The sequence below is a fragment of the Bufo bufo genome, chromosome 5 (assembly GCF_905171765.1).
Source record: "Bufo bufo chromosome 5, aBufBuf1.1, whole genome shotgun sequence".
Lineage (NCBI taxonomy): Eukaryota > Metazoa > Chordata > Amphibia > Anura > Bufonidae > Bufo > Bufo bufo.
The window spans coordinates 227,633,572-227,648,879 of NC_053393.1; the positions used below are offsets into that span (position 1 = coordinate 227,633,572).

General features: G+C 45.5%; 1 protein-coding gene across 1 annotated transcript in view; it reads right to left on the reverse strand.

Annotated features, from left to right (window-relative positions):
- RALA (RAS like proto-oncogene A) overlaps positions 1–14,989 on the reverse strand; it is a 96,954-nt gene extending 81,965 nt beyond the window's left edge. The window contains exon 1 of the mRNA XM_040432049.1: positions 14,596–14,989. The gene's annotated coding sequence lies outside the window, so the exon portion shown is untranslated. The remainder of the gene's footprint in view (positions 1–14,595) is intronic.
- Positions 14,990–15,308: the final 319 nt, after the last annotated feature.

A 15,308-nucleotide genomic window follows, 5' to 3' on the forward strand; every position in this document is an offset into this window, starting at 1 on the left:
CACCTCAGCCCCCAGTGCTTAAACACCCTGAAAGACCAGGCCACTTTTTACACTTCTGACCTACACTACTTTCACCGTTTATTGCTCGGTCATGCAACTTACCACCCAAATGAATTTTACCTCCTTTTCTTCTCACTAATAGAGCTTTCATTTGGTGGTATTTCATTGCTGCTGACATTTTTACTTTTTTTGTTATTAATCGAAATTTAACGATTTTTTTGCAAAAAAATGACATTTTTCACTTTCAGTTGTAAAATTTTGCAAAAAAAAACGACATCCATATAGAAATTTTGCTCTAAATTTATAGTTCTACATGTCTTTGATAAAAAAAAAATGTTTGGGTAGAAAAAAAATGGTTTGGGTAAAAGTTATAGCGTTTACAAACTATGGTACAAAAATGTGAATTTCCGCTTTTTGCAGCAGCTCTGACTTTCTGAGCACCTGTCATGTTTCCTGAGGTTCTACAATGCCCAGACAGTACAAACACCCCACAAATGACCCCATTTCTGAAAGTACACACCCTAAGGTATTCGCTGATGGGCATAGTGAGTTCATAGAACTTTTTATTTTTTGTCACAAGTTAGCGGAAAATGATGATTTTTTTTTTTTTTTTTTTTTTTCTTACAAAGTCTCATATTCCACTAACTTGTGACAAAAAATAAAAAGTTCTATGAACTCACTATGCCCATCAGCGAATACCTTGGGGTCTCTTCTTTCCAAAATGGGGTCACTTGTGGGGTAGTTATACTGCCCTGGCATTCTAGGGGCCCAAATGTGTGGTAAGGAGTTTGAAATCAAATTCTGTAAAAAATGACAAGTGAAATCCGAAAGGTGCTCTTTGGAATATGGGCCCCTTTGCCCACCTAGGCTGCAAAAAAGTGTCACACATCTGGTATCCCCGTACTCAGGAGAAGTTGAGGAATGTGTTTTGGGGTGTCTTTTTACATATACCCATGCTGGGTGAGATAAATATCTTGGTCAAATGACAACTTTGTATAAAAAAATGGGAAAAGTTGTCTTTTGCCAAGATATTTCTCTCACCCAGCATGGGTATATATAAAATGACACCCCAAAACACATTCCCCACCTTCTCCTGAGTACGGAGATACCAGATGTGTGACACTTTTTTGCAGCCTAGGTGGGCAAAGGGGCCCATATTCCAAAGAGCACCTTTCGGATTTCACTTGTCATTTTTTACTGAATTTGATTTCAAACTCCTTACCACACATTTGGGCCCCTAGAATGCCAGGGCAGTATAACTACCCCACAAGTGACCCCATTTTGGAAAGAAGAGACCCCAAGGTATTCGCTGATGGGCATAGTGAGTTCATGGAAGTTTTTATTTTTTGTCACAAGTTAGTGGAATATGAGACTTTGTATAAAAAAAAAAAAAAAAAATCAGCATTTTCCACTAACTTGTGACAAAAAATAAAAAATTCTAGGAACTCGCCATGCCCCTCACGGAATACCTTGGGGTGTCTTCTTTCCAAAATGGGGTCACTTGTGTGGTAGTTATACTGCCCTGGCATTTTCCAGGGGCCCTAATGTGTGTTAGGTAGGTAAATGACCTGTGAAATCCTAAAGGTGCTCTTTGGAATATGGGCCCCTTTGCCCACCTAGGCTGCAAAAAAGTGTCACACATGTGGTATCGCCGTATTCAGGAGAAGTTGGGGAATGTGTTTTGGGGTGTCATTTTACATATACCCTTGCTGGGTGAGAGAAATATCTTGGCAAAAGACAACTTTTCCCATTTTTTTATACAAAGTTGGCATTTGACCAAGATATTTCTCTCACCCAGCATGGGTATTTGTAAAATGACACCCCAAAACACATTCCCCAACTTGTCCTGAGTACGGCGATACCACATGTGTGACACTTTTTTGCAGCCTAGATGCGCAAAGGGGCCCACATTCATTTTATGAGGGCATTTTTAGACATTTGGATACCAGACTTCTTCTCACGCTTTGGGGCCCCTAGAATGCCAGGGCAGTATAAATACCCCACATGTGACCCCATTTTGGAAAGAAGACACCCCAAGGTATTCAATGAGGGGCATGGCGAGTTCATAGAAATTTTTTTTTTTTGGCACAAGTTAGCGGAAATTGATATTTTTTATTTTTTTCTCACAAAGTCTCCCGTTCCGCTAACTTGGGACAAAAATTTCAATCTTTCATGGACTCAATATGCCCCTCACGGAATACCTGGGGGTGTCTTCTTTCCGAAATGGGGTCACATGTGGCGTATTTATACTGCCCTGGCATTCTAGGGGCCCTAAAGCGTGAGAAGAAGTCTGGAATATACATGTCTAAAAAATTTTACGCATTTGGATTCCGTGAGGGGTATGGTGAGTTCATGTGAGATTTTATTTTTTGACACAAGTTAGTGGAATATGAGACTTTGTAAGAAAAATAAATAAAAATTCCGCTAACTTGGGCCAAAAAAATGTCTGAATGGAGCCTTACAGAGGGGTGATCAATGACAGGGGGGTGATCAATGACAGGGGGGTGATCAATGACAGGGGGGGTGATCAATGACAGGGGGGTGATCAGGGAGTCTATATGGGGTGATAACCACAGTCATTGATCATGCCCGTGTAAGGCTTCATTCAGACGTCCGTATGCGTTTTGCGGATCCGATCCATCTATCAGTGCATCCGTAAAAATCATGCGGACATCTGAATGGAGCTTTACAGGGGGGTAATCAATGACAGGGGGGTGATCAGGGAGTCTATATGGGGTGATCACCACAGTCATTGATCATGCCCCTGTAAGGCTTCATTCAGACGTCCGGATGCGTTTTGCGGATCCGATCCATCTATCAGTGGATCCGTAAAAATCATGCGGACGTCTGAATGGAGCTTTACAGGGGGGTGATCAATGACAGGGGTGTAATCAATGACAGGGGGGTGATCAGGGAGTCTATATGGGGTGATCACCACAGTCATTGATCACGCCCCTGTAAGGCTTCATTCAGACGTCCGGATGCGTTTTGCGGATCCGATCCATCTATCAGTGCATCCGTAAAAATCATGCGGACATCTGAATGGAGCTTTACAGGGGGGTAATCAATGACAGGGGGGTGATCAGGGAGTCTATATGGGGTGATCACCACAGTCATTGATCACGCCCCTGTAAGGCTTCATTCAGACGTCCGGATGCGTTTTGCGGATCCGATCCATCTATCAGTGCATCCGTAAAAATCATGCGGACATCTGAATGGAGCTTTACAGGGGGGTAATCAATGACAGGGGGGTGATCAGGGAGTCTATATGGGGTGATCACCACAGTCATTGATCACGCCCCTGTAAGGCTTCATTCAGACGTCCGGATGCGTTTTGCGGATCCGATCCATCTATCAGTGCATCCGTAAAAATCATGCGGACATCTGAATGGAGCTTTACAGGGGGGTAATCAATGACAGGGGGGTAATCAATGACAGGGGGGTGATCAGGGAGTCTATATGGGGTGATCACCACAGTCATTGATCACGCCCCTGTAAGGCTTCATTCAGACGCCCGTATGCGTTTTGCGGATCCGATCCATCCATCAGTGGATCCGTAAAAATCATGCGGACGTCTGAATGGAGCTTTACAGGGGGTTGATCAATGACAGGGGTGTAATCAATGACAGGGGGGTGATCAGGGAGTCTATATGGGGTGATCAGGGGCTAATAAGGGGTTAATAAGTGACGGGGGGGGGGTGTAGTGTAGTGTAGTGGTGCTTGGTGGGACTTTACTGAGCTACCTGTGTCCTCTGGTGGTCGATCCAAACAAAGGGGACCACCAGAGGACCAGGTAGCAGGTATATTAGACGCTGTTATCAAAACAGCGTCTAATATACCTGTTAGGGGTTAAAAAAAACACATCTCCAGCCTGCCAGCGAACGATCGCCGCTGGCAGGCTGGAGATCAACTCTCTTACCTTCCGTTCCTGTGAGCGCGCGCGCCTGTGTGCGCGCGTTCACAGGAAATCTCGCGTCTCGCGAGAGGACGCACCGGCGCGTCCACCCAGAAGAGCAGGGCCGCCGCAAAGACGCAATCCTGCGTACGGCGGTCCTGAGGTGGTTAAAGGAAATACAAAGTATTGTCCTTCTGTAGCAGTCGGCATGGAGAGATGAAACTCCTATACAGATAGGGATCCCATTGTTGTTACTGCTGCTGCATGGGAAAGATGTTATCCATTAGTATAATAGTAGACTGTAGAATATGGATAATAGAAAGATAGGTCTATTGTACTCTTAGTAGGCCTAGACAAAGACATCCACATGAGCACTGCACTTATCATACCACCGTATCGGCAGATTGTATATCCGCAACACAGATACCGACCATGCACGTCCCAAATTTTGCAGATCAGCATATCCTGCCCCTTGTTAGAAAGGCATATTATTGTCCACAAGACTTTTTGCAGGGCTGTGGAACGGACAATGTGCTGTCCGCATCTTTTGCAGCTCTATTGAAATGAAAAGATTTGCATCCAAAATGGCTTTTTTTTGACACACAGTTTCTATTAATTTTTTTTTTTTTTTTTTATGTTGTTTAATCAGACAGGATGGATCATGTGATACATTTATAGAGCCGGTCGTTAAGGATGCGGCAATACCAAATAAGTATATATATTTTTTATTTTTTTTAATATTACTTAATTGGGGAATTTATTTACTTTTTACATGTGAAACCTTTTTTTATTTAAATTTTTTTAAAACACTTTTATTTTACACTTTGTGTCCCCCATAAGGTCATACAAGATCTCTGGGGGACATTTAACTTGAATATTTTTTTCCCCACTCTTGATTTCTCCTCTAACTGGGGCTGACATAGTAGCCCCGGTTACAGTGGAAATACAGTCCCTAGAACACAATGCTGTACAGCCTCAGTGCAGGGCTGATCGTGGTCTGTGAAAGACCCAACAGCTCCTGCACTCTCTCGGCCCGGTGGTCACATGACCGCCGGGCCAGGACAGGAAGCGCATGGCACTTCCTGATCTGTATACACAGCGCTCGTTGAGCGCTTTGTATACAGCGATCTAGAAGGCAGGGACACCTAGGAACTGTCCCTGTCTTCTCTATGAGGTGCACAATCAGCTGCCATCTCTGAATGGACGTTCCAGAACGTCCATTCAGAGATAAACGACCGCCCATAGGACGTTTATATTCTATGGGCAGATGTGAAGTGGTTAAAAATTACATTATTATAAAAACACTGCTCAAAAAAATAAAGGGAACACAAAAATAACATCCTAGATCTGAGTTAATTAAATATTCTTCTGAAATACTTTGTTCTTTACATAGTTGAATGTGCTGACAACAAAATTACACAAAAATAAAAAAATGGAAATCAAATTTTTCAACCCATGGATGTCTGGATTTGGAGTCACACTCAAAATGAAAGTGGAAAAACACACTACAGGCTGATCCAACTTTGATGTAATGTCCTTAAAACAAGTCAAAATGAGGCTCAGTAGTGTGTGTGGCCTCCACGTGCCTGTATGACCTCCCTACAACGCCTGTGCATGCTCCTGATGAGGTGGCGGACGGTCTCCTGAGGGATCTCCTCCCAGACCTGGACTAAAGCATCTGCCAACTCCTGGACAGTCTGTGGTGCAACGTGACGTTGGTGGATAGAGCGAGACATGATGTCCCAGATGTGCTCAATTGGATTCAGGTCTGGGGAACGGGCGGGCCAGTCCATAGCATCAATGCCTTTGTCTTGCAGGAACTGCTGACACACTCCAGCCACATGAGGTCTAGCATTGTCTTGCATTAGGAGGAACCCAGGGCCAACCGCACCAGCATATGGTCTCACAAGGGGTCTGAGGATCTCATCTCCGTACCTAATGGCAGTCAGGCTACCTCTGGCGAGCACATGGAGGGCTGTGCGGCCCTCCAAAGAAATGCCACCCCACACCATTACTGACCCAATGCCAAACCGCTCATGCTGGAGGATGTTGCAGGCAGCAGAACGTTCTCCACGGTGTCTCCAGACTCTGTCACATGTGCTCAGTGTGAACCTGCTTTCATCTGTGAAGAGCACAGGGCGCCAGTGCCTCCTCCACGTCTCCCGATAGCGCCTCCATGCTCTGGACACTACGCTGACAGACACAGCAAACCTTCTTGCCACAGCTCGCATTGATGTGCCATCCTGGATAAGCTGCACTACCTGAGCCACTTGTGTGGGTTGTAGACTCCGTCTCATGCTACCACTAGAGTGAAAGCACCGCCAGCATTCAAAAGTGACCAAAACATCAGCCAGGAAGCATAGGAACTGAGAAGTGGTCTGTGGTGACCACCTGCAGAACCACTCCTTTATTGGGGGTGTCTTGCTAATTGCCTATAATTTCCACCTGTTGTCTATCCCATTTGCACAACAGCATGTGAAATGGATTGTCACTCAGTGTTGCTTCCTAAGTGGACAGTTTGATTTCACAGAAGTGTGATTGACTTGGAGTTACATTGTGTTTAACCACCTCCCGTCCGCCCATAGGATATAAACGTCCGGGAGGTGGTTCTCTATTTCTGAACGGACGTTCCAGAACGTCCGTTCAGAAACTGCAGCTGCACGCTAATCGTGCAGCTGCTGATCGGGTTGCCCGCTGTCAGTGACAGCAGAGCAACCCAGAGAGAAGGCAGGGACAGTGCCCAGGTGTCCCTGCCTTCTGGATCGCTGCATACACAGCGCTCACCGAGCTATGCGCTTCCTGTTCCGGCGGTCATGTGACCGCCGGGACCGGAGAGTGCAGGAGCTGCGTGAGGTCTTTCACAGACCTCGATCAGCCCTGCTGTGAGGCTGTACAGCGCAGGATTATGCTGTACAGCCTCTCTGGGGGGTGTATTTCTCCTGTAACTGGGGCTACTATGTCAGCCCCAGTTACAGGAGAAATCAACAGTGGAAAAAAAAAAAAAGAAAAAAAGTGAAGTAAATGTCCCCCAGAGGTCTCGTATGACCTTATGGGGGACGAAAAGTGTAAAAAAAAAAAATAAAGGGTTGAAAAAAAAAAAAAAAAAAAAAAGTTTCACATGTAAAAAAAAAAAAAAAAAAATTCCCCAAGGAAGAAAAAAAATAAAATGTTAAAAATAGAATAAAATAGGCATATTTGGTATTGCTGCGTCCGTAAAAAACAAGCAATTTTTGTCACCTTACATCACAAAAGGTGCAACACCAAGTGATCAAAAACGCGTATGTCCCACAAAATGGTACCAATAAAACAGTCACCTCATCTCGCAAAAAATGAGCCCCATCATAAGAAAATCTCTCAAAAAAAAAAAAAAACATAGCTCTCAGAACATGGACACATTAACACAATTTTTTTGTTTCAAAAATGCCATTATTGTGTAAAACTTTAATAAATAAGAAAAAGTATACGTAAGTATACAAACTGCCGCCACCCAGCGCGTCCCTCCAGCCCGCCCATCTCCTCCGGAATGCGATCCTCCCCGTGCGAGTCTGTATTCGGCGCATGCGCAGTGAATGTCTGACCGCTTTCTGCACAGACATCTCCACTGCGCCTGTTCCTCGGAGCACTATGACGTCATCGGCGCAGTGGAGATGTCTGAGCAGGGAAGCGGTCAGACATTTACTGCGCATGCGCCGAATACATACGCTCACAGGGAGGATCGCATTCCGGAGGAGATGGGCGGGCTGGAGGGACGCGCTGGGCGGCGGCAGATTGTGAAGGTAGACCGAGCCTCTAGGTGCTAATGACGCCCGCATAGCACCTAGAGGCTCATTAGCATATATATATATATATAAGTTCTTTTTTTAGCGAAACGGCTGCCCCAAAAGATATTATAATAGCATTGTTTGGTAGAGCAGACACTAGCGGATCGCTAGTGTCTGAAAGCTAATTATGTGAAAACTAAGTGGTAGAAACCCTTTAACATAGCCAAGACGGATCAGTCATGAGGGGGGGCGGATCCGTTTTCTGTTGTATCAGAGAAAACTGATCCGTCCCCATTGACTTGCATTGTGGGTCATGACGGATCCATCTTGCTCCGCATCCCAGGACAGAAAAAACCACAGCATGCAGTCTCCGGTATGAGATCGGAACGGAATGCATTTTGGAGCATTCCGTTCAGTTACGTTTTGTCCCCATTGACAATGAATGGGGACAAAATGAAAGTTTTTTTTCGGTATTGAGACCCTATGACTGACATAAATACCGGAAAATATTAACACTAGTCTGAAAGTAGACTTATATATAAGTATTTTCATAATTCCCAGAGAATCCCTTTAATAAAGTTGATCCTGCTGACATGCTCTTTCACCCTAAAGGGCACACACACTTTGCAGCAACCAAATTCTTAGTGTTGGAAATATTGTTTTTTCATGTGATGTTAAAGTGCCACTGCATCTTGAAAAAAAGCTTTTGTTATATCAAAGCAACATATCTGTGTCACGATCAGTGTGTGGGGGAAATTCCACACTGAACACAGGAGGGAAGGGGAACAGTAACTGGGCAGAAACAGGTCACCTCCTAGACAACCCTAATCCGGGCCCTGACTACCTATCAATACGAATAGACCTTGAAGGCAGGAATATTCATATGCAGGATACCTAGGCCCTGATTTCCCTATAATGCCCTGGAATAAGTTTAGGACCAGAGACAACACATTCCTCCCCAGATGGATGAATGGAAGTCTCTGTCTCAGGCCCAGATACAAACAACAGGGAATATAACAAATGCAAACAAGCGCGACACAACTACTGTAGATATGGAAGAACAGGAACACCAGAGACGACCTCACACCAGCTCAGCCAAACCCAAATGAAGCTATCTACCGCATAGTCAGAGGGGTATGGTCAGACTATAAAGGGTAGAAGTGATGACCACTGAGCAACAGCTGAGAAACAGAAAGTGGTCATTAACCCTATCAACATTAAATAAAGAGAAATCAAGGGGGCTGTTAGATTCCTCCACGCTCTGCCAGTCTCTCTGAACTCCAGACACCAGTCACCTGAGGGACCGTGACAGAGGTTTTGATCGCTAGAACGAGGAGAGAAAAGCGCTTACATAGCACGTTGTCAGTCTCCTGCAGCCGGATGTCAGACGATCCCCATTATAGTCAATGAGGCAGGGTGGCATTCAGGCAAAACTTGGTAAGGCCGGATAGAGATAGCTCCAGCAGACTGTTCTCTGTTCACACTGTGAAACAGAACTTGTAATCCGGCGTGTGCTATTCCCCCAAGTCGGACACTACAGCCCTCACTCATGGAGCAGCTCACAGCAGAGACCACTTCAGCGTGAGGGACATTCAGGAGTATCACGCACCCATTCACAAGTGGCGTTATTACTATGAAATGTCATGCTGGCAAAGTCACAGCATTTACAGTACAAGCAAAGTGCGTTTTATATGCAGCAAGGTAATTACTGTTTTCAGCCTTCTTTTTTTCTTTTGCACAGTGCAAAATGAGCCTCGAAGAGCAACGGGGGTGTTACCATTACTCCTAAGGGCTCAGCTCTCTGCAACGCTTAGCCCTGACTTCTGCTAAAGTCAATTAAACTGCAGAGGATGTAGCACTTGCAAAGAGAGCAGAGCCCCTAGGTGTAACAGTAACGCCCCGTTGTTACTAGAGGAACACTTGCATATTTTAAAACATCATTATTCTCAGCAATGCTGACACATATGAACATGGGACCAACACAGATGCCTTCAGCTGCCAAACGCACATGTAACAGGTCAGCCAGTTTCATAGGTACAAATATGCTGACAGGTGCCCTTAAAGGGGTTTTCCCATCTCAGACAATGGGGGCATATCTCTAGGATATGCCCCATTGTCTAATAGGTGCGGGTCCCACCGCCGAGACCCGCACATATATCGAGAACGGGGCCACGCAAGTGAAGGAGTGCGCACTGCGCATGCGCAGCCGCCCTGCATTCATTTCTATGGGGCCACCGAAAATAGCCGAGTGCTGGCTCGGCTATTTCCGTCGTCCCCATAAAAATGAATGGGAGCCTGGGACGCGCATGCTCGGTGCGCTCCCATTCACTTTTATGAGAGCATTGCTTAGTGGTGGACGGACCCCGGGAAATCTGGGGTCCTCCAGCCACAGCTCTCTCCGCTCCATTATTGTTATAGGTGGGACCCGCACCTATCAGAGATGGGAATACCCCTTTAAAGCTTCTGTTGATGGCCCCTGTCTAGCGCTGTCAGCAGTTTTGAAGGTTCAAACTGTTGACATTCCTTTTAAAAGGGTTATCCTATGAATTTAAAGCACACTTGTCAGCACGATCCATCCTAGGAAACCAGGTAACTGCCTGATAGGAACGATTGTGCCGAGTGGTTCTTGGAGCATAGAGGGCTCAGCCTAGCCCAGTGATGGCTAACCTCCGGCACTCCATATGTGGTGAAAGTATGACTCCCAGCATGCTCCATTCATTTATATGGAGTTCTGAGAACAGCCAAGCAAGTGTGCATCTTAGGCTACTTTCACACTAGCGTTCAGAACGGATCCGTCTGCATTATAACTTAGAAAATTTTCTAAGTCTGAAAGTAGCCTGAGCGGATCCGTTCAGACTTTACATTGAAAGTCAATGGGGAACGGATCCGCTTGAAGATTGAGCCATATGGTGTCATCTTCAAGCGGATCCGTCCCCATTGACTTCCATTATAAGTCTGGACGGATCCGCTCGCCTCCGCACGGCCAGGCGGACACCCGAACGCTGCAAGCAGCGTTCAGGTGTCCGCTCACTGAGCGGAGGCTGAGCGCTGGCAGGCGGATGCATTCTCAGTGGATCCGCCTCCACTGAGAATGCATTGGGGCCGGACGGCTGCGTTCAGGACCGCTCGTGAGCCCCTTCAAACGGAGCTCACGAGCAGACACCTGAACGCAGGTGTGAAAGTAGCCTTAAGAGTTGTAGTTTTACCACAGCTGGAGTGCCGGAGGTTAGCCATCACCAGTCTATCCCCTCGGAGCACACCTCCTCCTCTCCCCTGTCACCATTCCCCCTCCTGCCCGGAATGACAGGGCCAAGCATCCTCGCTATTCGGATGCCTGACCCTGAGATCTCAGAGCAGGCATTGGTGGGAATGTTGTAGATTTGCCACTGTATGTATGAAACGCGCTATCTACCATAAACCTAGACACATGAGAACTGCAGAACATCCAGTCCATACTGTGTCCCAGTTCACAGCATAATGAGCTTCTCCATTACTACAGTTGTATACCACTCACTGAACCATGCATGGTAACATCTAATATTCCCAAAAGATGCAGAGATACACATTACATTGCACTCAAGGTTTCCATGTCCCTAGGAAATGATCTTCTAGTCACATGAAGATGAGACATCATTGCTCTAACATGTGAAGGTCACCCTCAGGACTTCAGATAAGTAAAGCAGGACGCCCACTGACTTCTCTGTAAAACCCCCCTTTTACCAGGCAGCATCACTTGCAGACTCCCACCCATAATCCCCCAGAGCCTACCTGGGCTGTAACCTGAGCACCTTACACCAGTTGGAGGGTGCTGACGTCTAGGAATGGGTGCGCACCTGCACATTTCCGGCTCTCCTGTAACAATTTACCCCACTGCCCTAGGCAACAGCAGCACCTTAAAGGGCTTCTGTCACTCCACTAAACTCTTTTTTTGTCTCCTTAAAATCCTTAAGGTGCGATTTCTCAATATATAGGGCTATTACTCAGTTTGGTTCAGTAGTTTTATAAAAGTCTGTTTTTTTATATTATGCAAATTACCTCTCTAGCAGCAGGTAGGGCGGCTACCTGCTGCTAGCAGCCGCATCCTCCATTCAAAATGACACCCCCTCCTCATGTTGATTGACAGGACCAGCCAATGCGCTCATTCGCTGCTGGCCCTGTCTGCATTCAAAATCTGGCGCCGTACCTGTCTTGAGTCGGCGCACTGAGTGGAGGACGCTCGCTCGGCCGCTCCATCCTCAGTGCGCCGGGTGTACATGTGACATCATCGGCGCAGGCGCACTGAGGATGGAGCGGCCGAGTGAGCGTCCTCCACTCAGTGCGCCGACTCAAGACAGGTACGGCGCCAGATTTTGAATGCAGACAGGGCCAGCAGAGAACGAGCGCGTCCGCCGGCCCTGTCAATCAACATGAGGAGGGGGCGTCATTATGAATGGAGGATGCGGCTGCTAGCAGCAAGTAGCCGCCCTACCTCCTGCTAGAGAGGTAATTTGCATATTATAAAAGTCAGTTTTTGGATATAACTACTGAACCAAACTGAGTAATAGCCCTATATATTGAGAAATCGCAGCATAAGGATTTTAAGGAGACAAAAAAAAAATATATATATGTTTAGTGGAGTGACAGAAGCCCTTTAATAGTTAAAATATCAAAATGAGTGCAGGCCTGACAGCGACAACTGTACGACCTGCGCGTCACATACATGATCTACTGTCACACTCCACCAAGATAATCAGCTACATCATACCCGCTCATGTGTGAGACAGACACATCCATCCAATAGCTGCGTGAGGATATAAAAGGCCATCTATATACCACAGCCAATATGCACATAGGTCAGCGGGAAATATGCAGATAATAGACAAGCAAATTGTAAATACACATATGTACATGATCTGTATTCCGCATAGATATACACATGTATTATTAGTACGTGTAGGGCACACAGCACATAGACTCAATTACAACAAGTAATAAGGATGTATACTGCACATCGCTAAGGGTCAGGTGTTACTATATAGGTAGAGAAAATATGGGGTTCAGCGGCACTCCTTGTTGAAGGTTGGGAGGTGCTCAGTGGTAGGGGTACGTGCAACTATTATCAAAAGACCACGGCACTCTGTAAATATTTTTAGTTACTTATTTTATTTCATATCTTTTGTATATATATTTTTCTTTTGTATATCCATCCAAAAGTAATAGCCACTGGCCAACGTTTCGGTCTAATGTTAGACCTTGTTCACGGCCTTAGTTCTGTGGAGTAGGGAGAATCGTGGATGGCGTCAATCCACGCCATCCACGATTCTCCCTACTCCACAGAACTAAGGCCGTGAACAAGGTCTAACATTAGACCGAAACGTTGGCCAGTGGCTATTACTTTTGGATGGATATACAAAAGAAAAATATATATACAAAAGATATGAAATAAAATAAGTAACTAAAAATATTTACAGAGTGCCGTGGTCTTTTGATAATAGTTACTATATAGGTAGACATGGTACCGCCAGAACTTATTCTATCCAGCTTTACAGAACACATGTATTCTATACGTATAGCACATATATTCTTTATAGATATGCTATATGTGTGTATATATATATATATACACACACACACACAGATATGTCAATAAATTATATATCAATACATATTCTATAGGCAGTCATAGTGCACCTAGATATTGCTATATCCATCTATACAGAATACATGTCTTCTATATGTATATCTCAGTTATTCCATAGGTAGTCATAGTGCAGCTAGATATTCCTATGGCTGGCCATACAGAACACATGTATTCTATATGTACAGCACGTGTTCCTCATAGATGTCCATTATACATACATAGGATGTGTACAGCACGTGTGTTCTTCATAGATGTCACTATGTACACTGTATATACATGATAAGATGTGTACAGCAGTGTTCCTCATAGATGTACATTATACATACATGATAAGATGTGTACAGCAGTGTTCCTCACAGATGTACATTATACATACATGATAGCTGTGTACAGCAGTGTTCCTCATAGATGTACATTATACATACATGATAGCTGTGTACAGCAGTGTTCCTCATAGATGTACATTATACATACAGCAGTGTTCATAGATGTACATTATACATACATGATAGATGTGTACAGCAGTGTTGCTCATAGATGTACATTATACATACATGATAGATGTGTACAGCAGTGTTCCTCACAGATGTACATTATACATACATGATAGATGTGTACAGCAGTGTTCCTCATAGATGTACATTATACATACATGATAGCTGTGTACAGCAGTGTTCCTCATAGATGTACATTATACATACAGCAGTGTTCATAGATGTACATTATACATACATGATAGATGTGTACAGCAGTGTTGCTCATAGATGTACATTATACATACATGATAGATGTGTACAGCAGTGTTCCTCACAGATGTACATTATACATACATGATAGATGTGTACAGCAGTGTTCCTCATAGATGTACATTATACATACATGATAAGATGTGTACAGCAGTGTTCCTCACAGATGTACATTATACATACATGATAAGATGTGTACAGCAGTGTTCCTCACAGATGTACATGATAGATGATAGATGTGTACAGCACATAATATACACGGTAAGAGGTTTTAGTACAGGGGGTAATACAATGGTGAGCTCCCGGCACAGGCAGAAGATGCTGGGTCAGACAACCCATGTCTACGTCAGGACTAGGCGCTCCCGTGTACAATAGTTCCTCTGAGGTGGGTGCTCGGAGCACTTACCTGAGGGAGCAGCAGGACAGCACACAGGTACACAATGAGCCGTGTGGTGACATGACAGGGATCTGTGACGTGAGCCGCCGCTGGATACGGGCTATATTTAGCGCGCGCAGGAAGCAGCATTGTCCCCGTGAGGTAATAATTAAGCCCCGCGTTCACCCCACACTCACCTCACGGCTGGATGTCGGCCACACTGAGCGCTCCCACACCGAGAGCCTTCCCTCTCTCCACACCCCGGTTGGTCGGGGCCCTTATCCCCCCCCCGATCCTGCCTCCTTATTTCTCCTCCCTTCCTCCTGTTTCCACTTCCTCCTCTGTCCCGCGTGTATTGTTCAGTATTGGGGGCCGCGGGCGGGAGAGCAGTGTCCGGTGGGGCCCAGGGCAGCTGTGTTTGTGTGAGGAGCTGCGGAGGGTGTTGCTGTTACGAACGCTAATGATGCTGCTGTTTGCAGTGGGAGCTCACACGAGGGTGACCCGCCCGCCGGCTGCTCGGATTACAGCTGTTGCTGCTGAGGAAACTGGGGACCGCAGAAACCTGTGGGAATGACGAGCAAACGTCCTTGTTTTCCTCCAGTTCTGCATGGGAATAAAAGGGCGGGAACAGCCTGTCAGAGCAGCTGTACTGTTAGGTGATGTCTGGGTGGAGTTGTTCATGTAGGATTTTCTGGCATATTCTACTTTGTTGAAGGTAACACCCTGAAACAGTCACCTTGGGTTGTAACTTTTTCTTGCCTCAGACAGTGGGGACATTTACTAAGCATTTTAAACCAGTCATAGTGTCACCCCTTGCGTTGCCGCATGAGGAGACATAAATTAGGTTCATCTATGGCAGACCTTTGGCCCTGGTGAAAAAACTATATGTGAATGTTAGTAAATTTGTTGG